This window comes from Coffea arabica, chromosome 3c (genome assembly GCF_036785885.1).
Source record: "Coffea arabica cultivar ET-39 chromosome 3c, Coffea Arabica ET-39 HiFi, whole genome shotgun sequence".
In the NCBI taxonomy this organism is placed as follows: domain Eukaryota; kingdom Viridiplantae; phylum Streptophyta; class Magnoliopsida; order Gentianales; family Rubiaceae; genus Coffea; species Coffea arabica.
This window is the reverse complement of record NC_092314.1, coordinates 41,858,270-41,868,985: the sequence shown is the minus strand read 5'-3', so window position 1 is coordinate 41,868,985 and position 10,716 is coordinate 41,858,270.

Below are 10,716 nucleotides of genomic sequence, written 5' to 3'. Positions count from 1 at the left end.
GACTCGAGTTGGCATGGGTTTGGTCGGGAACCTTGACGAGTCATGAGAACTACATGATAAGCTTGATCTATTGGAGAGATCTTGCTTGGCATACTCGTTGAAGTATCGCCTTATAAATGACGTTCGGGCCCGGTGGGGGTATGTACGGTGGACTGATGAAAGTAAGTGGTGATCTACGGATTGAAAATACCAACTCGGTTGACGGAGTGTCATCGTGGGAAGGTATACGAATGACCTTGGCAAAGCAAGTGGAACTTAGCTCCTGAGAGTTACCATATCCTTGAATTGTTTCTATTTACATTTTACTGGAATTATCAATTACTTGTACTTTATTAATTGACTTGTTATTTGGGCTTGTTACTTGGACTATGTGCTTGCATGTGTGTTTTTAGTCTCACGAGCGTTTTACTCACCTTGTAGATTTGTTTTCCTTAACAGGACTGGACATGGTATGGACTTGGAGAAACCCCTTTTGATGTACTTTGGCTTAGAGTTTCTAATGTAATTTGGGCTAGACCTCTTGCTGGTTGTACTTTTGGGAAGCTAATGTATGATTTGGATATTTGATGTATCTGGATGTTGTATATTTTAGCCATTTAAGTATCCTTTGGATATTCGACGTAAGGCTCGAATAATTATTATAAATTGCTAAGTTGAAGGCTTCCGCATTATTTAATTTGTTTTATTTAGTTGTGATGTCTAGTATTGCATTAAGCTTGAACAGAAATTGCTTGAGTTCTGGCGAGAGTTGGGCAGGCGTTCCGCGGATACCCTTTGGTTCGCCTTAGGGAGAAGTGGGGGCGTCACAATTGGTATCAGAGTTTAGGTTTCAGATCTCTGTAGTGTATCCTACCCTTGAAGTTTAGGATGCCGGACTGTGGAACTGGTTGGAGAGTTAAGTGACCGCTTGTGGGAATGAAAATTAGAACCTAGGTTTGAATTAATGGACGATTGGGGTTTTCGATCTTGTAAGGGACATGTGGGATAGTATGAGATGATCAAATCCAGTTTATTTAGTATATTTGGTCTCATTTAAACTTTTAATTTTAATTGTAAGTTACGAAAGGTAACGGTGGCATTGAACCGTCTCGGGGACGCATTACGGTGACCATGACCGTGAAGAGCCTAAGGGAGCTCGTTGGAGGTATAACCCAACTCGCCGAATTAGGACCTTATGTGATTTCTAAAGGACTTACTCGTGTCCAAATAATGGGGTGTTAATAGTAGCCGATTATCGGAAGTGGCTATCCGAGGAAACTAGGTTAGTTCAAGAGCATAATCGAGAATCGAGGGCAGTTGTCGATGCCCAGACTATTAGAATTTCTGAAATGGAGACTGAGGTGCTTAAGAAGCGAGGAAGAGACAAAGGCTCCTAGTGAGCAGTTTCAAAAAGCTGAGAACGGACTTGCAAGGGTAGTACATGAAATTAGAGACCGGACGGATAAGTCAATGGTTGGTTGTGTTACCTTGGTTGAACAAGTAGAGAATGACAAGATATTCGATATGGGACATGGGCTTAAAACTTCTAGTACTGGAAATGAAAATGATCCTATGGGATAGTAAAGACTTTTGGTTCCACCAATCACTAAACCCGTGACTTAGTCTACCTTAATGGTTTTGGCAAAGTGGTCGGGGTGATACTTGCTCAAAGGCCATTGCACTTCGTTTTTTGTTTGATTATGTTTACTACCCTGTGAAACAATTGAATGTTACTCATGACATGCTTGACTTTATTGTTTTATGATTTCAAATCTATGATTGGGTTGTACACATTGTGACTATTTTGGTGTCTTCCCTCTTATCCTTGTATTTGTTTGGCATGGTCAAAGTGCCACTTTTCAAACTTCGTTGATGCACTCTCATTTTATATCATGTTTTTATAACTGATAAATTTATGAGTGGCCGAACAAGTGAAAAAGGATCGAGGGCGAGGGGTTAAACAACTCCCAACTCAAGGGGGCGATTATAGAGCGACTGCTGGACTAAACCAAAACCCTAGAAATGAAAGAAATAATCGCGTAGTTATTGCTATTAACCAGACGATTGATGCCCTAGCACGATTAGTGGAGTACTGAAGCTCTAAACCGAACAACCACCCTGGGGACCAAGAGAGATGTGAAAATGGAATGATTTTTGAAGTTCGCCTATCTAGGTTTCACGGAGAACCTAATTTCGAAATAATAAGATTGATTTGAAAGGATACAATAAGGCACTAATGAGACTAAGAGATTATGATCTCTTCTCAAACAATTTCGTGGACAAGTATTGGAGAGTGAAGTAAGACATGAAAAATTTATATTAAGAAATAAGGTCCCTGCATCTGGCTATGTTTGTAAGTAATGATAGTAATCTCATGAAAACTTAAGAACTCGCCCATATTAAGCAGAGAACAGTTAAGATTTATATTCCGGGGTAACCTATAAGTAAAAGGATGAAAGAGTATTATGACTCGAGATTCCATTATGAATAGTTACTTATTTTTTATCATTTGATTACCTGGTAGACTAGCATTTGACTTAAGCCAACTAGTAAGATGACAACCTTAGAAAAAATATGTAAGGAAATGGATATTTTTTGAAGTGAGGTAGAATTTCAAAGAAAATTGGCTAACTACTGGGAGGGACGGTGGAAACAAGAATATGCAAAGAAAACTGAATTGCTACGCCAGAACGTAGAACTGGAGAAGAAACATAAAGGAAATTCTCAAACTAGTCTGGCCGTCACTTCTCATGTAACTTGTGGATACTGTGGCAAGATTAACCACACTGAAACCGGGTGCTGGAGAAAGTAAGGAAAATGTTTTAAGTGTGGTTGACAGGTGCCGAACCTGTGCAATAATAATAAATAAATCCTAACTACCACCTGAAACAGTCAGTAATCAATTCGAGTACTGGAGCAGGGACTCTAGGTGTGCAATGGGTTACTTGATTCACCCTGTTTCCGAAGAGTTTGCTTAATCCGATATACCTGAATTAACTATTTAACTGAATTCACTAACTAGCAGACAGTGGTAAGCAGAGTCGTCTCCTCAGGGACTGGAGAGAAATTTATTCCTTTTCGAATCAAGACAAATGGGGGTTTTCACGAGTAAATGCTAAAAATAAAGTAACTGCAGAGAATAAATAATTAATTTAAAGAAATAATTAAGAGAAACTCTAGCCAAGGGTATACTTCAGAAATGGTTCAAACAACTGATCATTGATGCAAAAATAATTCCACCATGTATTAATAGATCGGTTATAGTTGTCTCGCACGCGCTTAACAACCAACCCTTCCTTAATTTGTCGATAGCTAAGGTACGACCGTTAGCTATTTCTCTAACCCAAAAACAACCCTAGGTACGACCGTAGGATTTAATTTCTAGATTGCATTAATAATTGGAAAGGCCCAATCCTAATTAACAAACACGCTACGAGGGTTTGTTTAAACTAGATCGTATATTCCCCTGACATAAACCCAATTATACCAGTTGCTACTGGAATAGAGGTAACGAATAATTACGGATTCAATTACCCCTATTTAGCACACTAGTCCCTATGAATAATTAATTATTGCGCACTAGTCAACCATACATAAGAACTATAACCATTAAAAGCAGGGAATATATAAATACCAATAAACGGAGAAAATAATTAACAATGACTTAGATCTCACAGTAATCGATGAACCAATTCGTCAGTTGCCCTCTTAACTAGAATGGGAGAATTAGCCCTCCATTAATGAAGGGCAAGCGGCGCGTGGAGTTTGGGGAGGTTTTCAGATCACTTTTCCTTCGCTTCGGTCAGCCCCAGAGGCAAACGCAAGGAAGCTTTTTTATTGCTGCCAATTTTCCTCTAAAGCATACGTCGGATAGTCTCCCACTTTTTTGGTCAAAATTCGAGTAAAGAGAGAACCCACCAAGTCCACTATGGCGGCTGCACTTTGCTTTCTTTCTTTTTATCACAAAAGAGACATACGAGAGGTTTTGTTTTCAATTGCTTCTTTTGTCTTTCAATTTCGGTCAACCCAATTCAATTGATAGATTAGGAACTAGCAACTGCTCAAGTCAACAGAATATGAAAAGCAATCCTAGAAAATGCCAACAATGGGGGCTTTCTTTCTCTCTACAGAGCTGCGGCTCTCCCCTCCTTCCTGAGCCCAGAGAAAAACAAGACAAAGAAAAAACAACTCTCCATCTAACCTAAGCCGCTCGAGAGATAAATACAATCCCCCATAATAGCCGAAAAATTGTTACTTGTCTTTAAAATTGCAGCCAGACTCCCTAGAAATATATTAAAATAAAATCTATTATAATTAGGTTTCTTCAGCTTCTCAAACGGGCCCCACGTCCGGTGAATCTTCTAAAAGTTGAATTTAAGCACTCTTCAGCAACCATTCCTGCAATTAGCACCAAGACAAAATATCAGTAGAATCCAGCCGATTAACGAAAATATTTAGCCAATTAATTGTGCAATAATGCCCAAAATACCCACTAAAATGCAACCTATCAGTGGTAATGCCGAGCATAAGTTTTTGAATTGTCCTGGTATCCCTAACAAAAAGAGGAAATACTCAATAGCCAACTAGGTCCGCTACAAAACAATCAAATGCCAGATGAAAGTAATTGTTGTTTTGTATCTTGGCAATTTGGCACATTTTGTTACGATCTTGTTGTTTCCCTTTTTCCTTTTGAAATGATTTGATAAATCTATTCTAATTTGATGTATCCATTATGATCTTTTATGAAACATGAAATTTACCTTGTTTTAAATGATTTCATGGCTTATATGTATGGATACACTTTGTCCTACACCTCTAGATTGATGATGAGACATGAACGATAATAGACGTGATCAAGAGGCAAACTTGAGGTTTTGGAAATAACCAAAGATCGGGACCGAATTGAGAACTTAATTTTGAAGGGGATCCAGTGTTTGAGCACCAATTTGAGATATTAAAATCGGGAAATTTGAGATATTAAAATCGGGAGATTTGAGTTGGTGAAGGGAAATATTTGATAGGTTCAATGAGCCTAACGAATAAGGACTGGATATCATATTTGGAATGGAAGCTGGAGACTATGTATATAGATTATCGAGACTTGAACGATATGACTACTGAGCACAAATACTCCATAGCCTCACATAAACGGGAATTTTGATCAATGGCCAGGAGCTGTGAATAAGGAATTTAAAGTAGAGCTATTACCAGTTGAGGATCCTAGAAACTGATGTGGTTAACACCGCTTTCAATTTAAGACATGGACACTTTGAATTTTCGGTACACCCTTCGAGTTGACTGAAGTATTAGTAGCATTTATGGGTCGAATGCATCGGAGTTAAATCGTATTTGGATGAATCGGTGGTGGCATTTGTTGATAATATATCGGTATATTTTAAGATTTGAGAAGATCACGAAAGATACCTAATAATAGTTTACAAACCTCTAGAGAGCATCAACTTTCATTAAATTCAATAGATGTGAGTTCGATTGGAAGAAGTAACCTTTATAGGTATACAACATCTAAGGAAGGAATTGTTATTGACTTAGCTAAAGTGGAAACTGTTTAAGAGGAAACGACCAAAGAATCCTACCAAAATTTGAAATTCTTAGAGTTAGTCGAATACTACCTTTGGTTTATCAAGGATTTTATAAGAGTGCAAGACTTGACAAGTTAGTTGGGATTCTAGATGTGAGGAAGATTTTGAAAGTGAAAAATGTTTAATCGATGCATTTGTGTTAGCCCTACCAAGCTGAGGAAGCAATTTTGTGATTTATATAGATGTTTCAAATGATGGTTTAGAATGTATACTACTGATACATGATGAGGTAATTGTGTATGCCTCTGGAAAGTTAAGATATCACGAGAGAAAGTAACCAACTCATGATTTGGAGTTAGTGGCTGTAATAATGGCATTAAAGAAGTGAGGACATTACCTATGTGAGATAGACATGAGGTCGATTAAGTTGCTCTATGATTCGGAAGTTAAAATGCCTATGGGAAGAAAAAAATTAAATTAAGTTTTGATTACTGGTTGGATGAATAGAAATTGTGAAGTATAAGTTGGAAAACGTAAGTTAGTGATTGGTCTGATAGGCTTAACCATGAAGGGATTGATTTGTAAGTGAATTTCGAGAGCGAAATTCTTTTTAAGGAGGAGAGGATGTGAGGATCAACAAAAATTTCTTATTTTTATTGAATGTTATTGGTTTATTTAAATATTTATTCTCCTGTTTTCTCCAAATAATTTATTTCAACCATTCTAAGTCCATTCACATGGAACAATGTCTTCCTTATGTTTTTAAAACGTCCCGTTAGTAAATTTAATTATCGGAGGTTCGTTAAGTGATGAATAATGAGTACATGTGTTTCAAGGCGATATTCTATTCGACAGTGCATTTATCTTGAAAAATTAAGAATGATCAATAGTAGATTAAGAAAAGTTAATTGAGAAATTAAAGGTGAATGAGTTCTAAGTAAGTGTATACCGCTTGCACGTCGATAATTTTCTGAAAGACGCGCTGATAAGGAATTAATTGGAGATTTGACGAATTAATACTGGAGTCAGGTGAGAACCTGTAAATTTTCTTATTTTAAAACTCCTATTACGAGATCATTTAAATATTTATTTGGCCAATTGCCCCGAATATTATTTTCTAACCTTTTTAGACCTAAATACATGGGTCTATAGTTTCGTTATATTTTTAAAGTGACTTGTTTCAAAATTTAATTTTTGGAAGCTCGTTAAGTAAAAATAGTGAATACGCGATTCGATTCAATAATCGATTCGAGAATACAATAAGGTTGGAAAATTAGAGGCTTGCACAATGGTCTTAAAATAGGTATTTTTGTGCTTAAATACTCAAGTGATAGTTATTAGTACTAACGTTATAAGAATTTCTTGAAAGTTTCACTTTATCGCGCTTAAATTGGAAATACGTGTTTTTACACGTACGATTTAATTGAGGGACTTTAGACCCTTATTTTGGGACAATTAAGAGTGAATAATATTTATATGAATATAAATGCATTAGAGATTTAATTCACTAATGAAATAAACTCGAGAGAAATCGAGCACAAAACGCGCGTGCGCGCGCGCGAAGGAGAGTTGACTTTTGGGCAGACATGGGCCACACATTTAAAGCTTCTTTTGGAAGCCTCAATTGAACAAACACTCTCTCTCCTCACTCCAAGAAGAGCCGGCCAAGGGAAAGAAAAACAACACCAAGTTCTTCCATTTTCTTCTTCTCAAATTCTTGCACCAAATCTCAACCATTTCACACCAAAATTGAACACCACTTAGCTCAATACTTGGAGAGTTCATCTAGCTAAGAAAAAGAGCTGCAATCTGCGGGTTTTTTAGAGTTGCAATCCGCGGGTTTTCTTGAGCCAAAGAGAGCCGAAATTTCTGCCTTGCACAACTAGGAGAGTAAGTGACGATCAACCCTTTGAATCTTGTTTTATGGAAGTAGTAGTGTACATTTAAGAGCATGCATGCATATGGGTAGCTTGTTTATGTTGAAAAATTATTGTGTGGGCTCTATGAACTCCCACTTTGGTTGGATGGACTGACTTGGTGATTGATGATGAAATTAATGTTAGTTTAGTGCTTATATTAGTGGAATAATGTTGGGTTATTGATAGAAACTCAAGGATGGTGCATTGAACAAAAGTGACCATTTTACCCCTGCCCTGTTCGTGCACTTTGGTGCCAAAATTTTGAGGTTCTAATGGCTTTTTTATGATGTATACATGTTATATGGATAGTGTAGAAAGTTTCATTGAAAAATAACATGATTTGGTTGGTCAAATGTGTTGATTTCCAAAGTATGGAAGAACTGGAAAATTTTCCCGGATTGCCCAGGCAATCCTGTTGTTTTGGCTATAACTTTTTACTCCGATATCGAAATCAAGTACCATTTATGGCACTGGAAACTAGATATTTCCAGCTTTCTATTGGTATAAAATACACGTCTTGGTTCCACTTGTGTGAGCCAAACCATTTATTTGAAATTTGATGTGCTGTTTTGTTGGTTCACTACAGGGCAGAACATGAACTATAATTTGATGCTCAAATGTGAGTTAGTTGTGGATAGATTTTGAAAATGGTTTCTTCTGAGAAATTGTAGCTTTATGAAAGTGTTTTCCAACTCCACCAACCACGTCCAATTTGGAGTTGAATTGAGTGATTTGTGGCCGTATTTCGAAACTGACTTCTTGAAGAAAAACTCTCCTTTTGGACAGAATTGTTACTAAACTCGATTGAGGCTTGTTAATTCGAGATTCTTGGTGTTAATCACCATCAAACATATATTGGATGCTTTATAAATATTATCTACTAAAATGTACCATGTTTGTAAGTTTCATGTGGCCAAAAGTTTGGAAAAAGGACATTTTGTACACAAGGCAGTTTTGCCTTGAAATTTTAGAAATTTGGGTGCTTTAGTTAACCGACTTCCGTGCTTATTTACCCATGAAATTTGGCATAGAAATACTCCTTATATGGTAGTATTATACTGCTAATTTGGTAATATTTTGAGGCCGTTTCATTGCTCAACTAAATTTCCAAAGTTCATGACTTGATTTTGGAAAATCCTTGTTTAACAAGGAAATTTGGGTAACTTTGAGCTACCATATCTTGATAGTCAAAACTTCAATTCTCGTTCTGCATGTTCCATTTTAAACTTTGATTGCAACTCTAGTTGAGTTTCAAATTTCAGAGGCTAGTTCCAATTCTGTGAATTTTGCTAAATTTTCAAAATTGGCAAAAAACCAAGCTCGAAACTGCCTTGATAGTCTAGAACAGAAAATTTGAGCCGAATTTTGAATACCTTTCATTTGGAATCATGGAAAATTGTCTTCTAAGAACCTTTAGTACTTTGAAAGATGTTTCCAACGGTACCAAGTTTTCCAATTTTGGACTTGTAGAGAGTGAGATACAATTTTGCAAAGTGAGTGCACCAAATCTGGAATTTCATAACTTAAAGGAAATGGAGTTTTTCCAAGCTCCCTCTCTTCCTTTGATATCACTTGATCGTTTTACACTCGATTTCAAAGATGGAAATCAGATTTGCTTGTGTTTTAAAACCTCACTTTTGAGTCTCGATTTTCGAATAGTTAAGGCTCATTTTCGTGAAATTTTCTGAGGTCGCACAAATGTGCAATCTTTTTTAATAATTGGGGTTTATAAGTGATTGTTCATTACTAAATGCTCTGGCACACAAGAGGACCTTTAAGAGGATCCCACGGTGGATGCTTGAACTTCAAGTGCCTCTTTTCTTCCTTATTACTTATATTGGTGAGTGTCTAGTATATGAATACTTGATACATGCTTAATTGTTATAATTGTTTGGAGATTTTGAAAATGAAGGCGAGTGTGTACTTTATCGCACTCGTTCTTATTTGAAATGAATGACTCATGATTAAAATGAAATGAATGAATTATGAATGACTTAAATGAATGATTGAAATGTATTGAATGAATGAATGAAATGTAATGGTATGCTATGGCTGCACACGTCGCTGTAGTGAATCTCCTCAACGTATAAATGTTAACTGGGGGACGTCTAAACTCATAGGCAAACCTTGGACTCGAATCGGCATGGGTTTGGTCGGGAACCTTGGCGAGTTATGAGAATTACATGATAAGCTTGATCTATTGGAGAGATCTTACTTGGCATACTCGTTGAAGTATCGCCTTATAAATGACGTTTGGGCCTGGTGGGGATATGTACGGTGGACGGATGGAAGTAAATGGTGATCTACAAATTGGAAATATCAACTCGGTTGACGGAGTGTCATCGCGGGAAGGTATACGAATGACCTTGCCAAAGCAAGTGGAACTTAGCTCCTAAGAGCTACCATATCCTTGAATTGTTTCTATTTACATCTTATTGGAATTATCAATTACTTGTACTTTATCAATTGACTTGTTATTTGGGTTTGTTACTTGGACTATGTGCTTGCATATGTGTTGTTGGCCTCACAAGCGTTTTGCTCATCCTGTAGATTTGTTTTTCTTAACAGGACTGGACATGGTATGGATTTGGAGAAACCCCTTTTGATGTACTTTGACTTAGGGTTTCTAATGTAATTTGGGTTAGATCTCTTACTGGTTGTACTTTTGGGAAGCTAATGTATGATTTGGATATTTGATGTATCTGGATATTGTATATTTTAGCATTTAAGTATCCTTTGGATATTCGATGTAAGGGTTGGATAATTATTATAAATTGTTAAGTTGAAGGCTTCCGCATTATTTAACTTGTCTTATTTAGTTGTGATGTCTAGTATTGCATTAATCTTGAACGGAAATTGCTTGAATCCTGGCGAGAGTTGGGCAGGCGTTCAGCGGATACCCTTTGGTTCGCCTTAGGGAGAAATGGGGGCGTCACAAAAAATTCACCAAGTTGTTGGCGCCGTTACTGGGGAGTGGCAATATTAGGACCTAATTAGCTTTATTAATTTAGACATTATTTGTACTTATTAGTTAAGTTGTTTATAGTTAAGTTAGAATTCTTATTAATTTTTGTATATTAATTGCCACTTAATCTCTTTTATTCTTGTTTGTAGTGTATGCATCGGACTTTACAGGTAGTAGCACCTTTTGATCCGAAAATTGAAAGAACACTATGTAGACAAAGAAGGCGTATACCACAACAGCAAGAAGAAGAGATTTATCAAATTGAGGGAATCGCAATAGAGCTATCTTTCGAAGAAAAAATGGTGAAAAACGA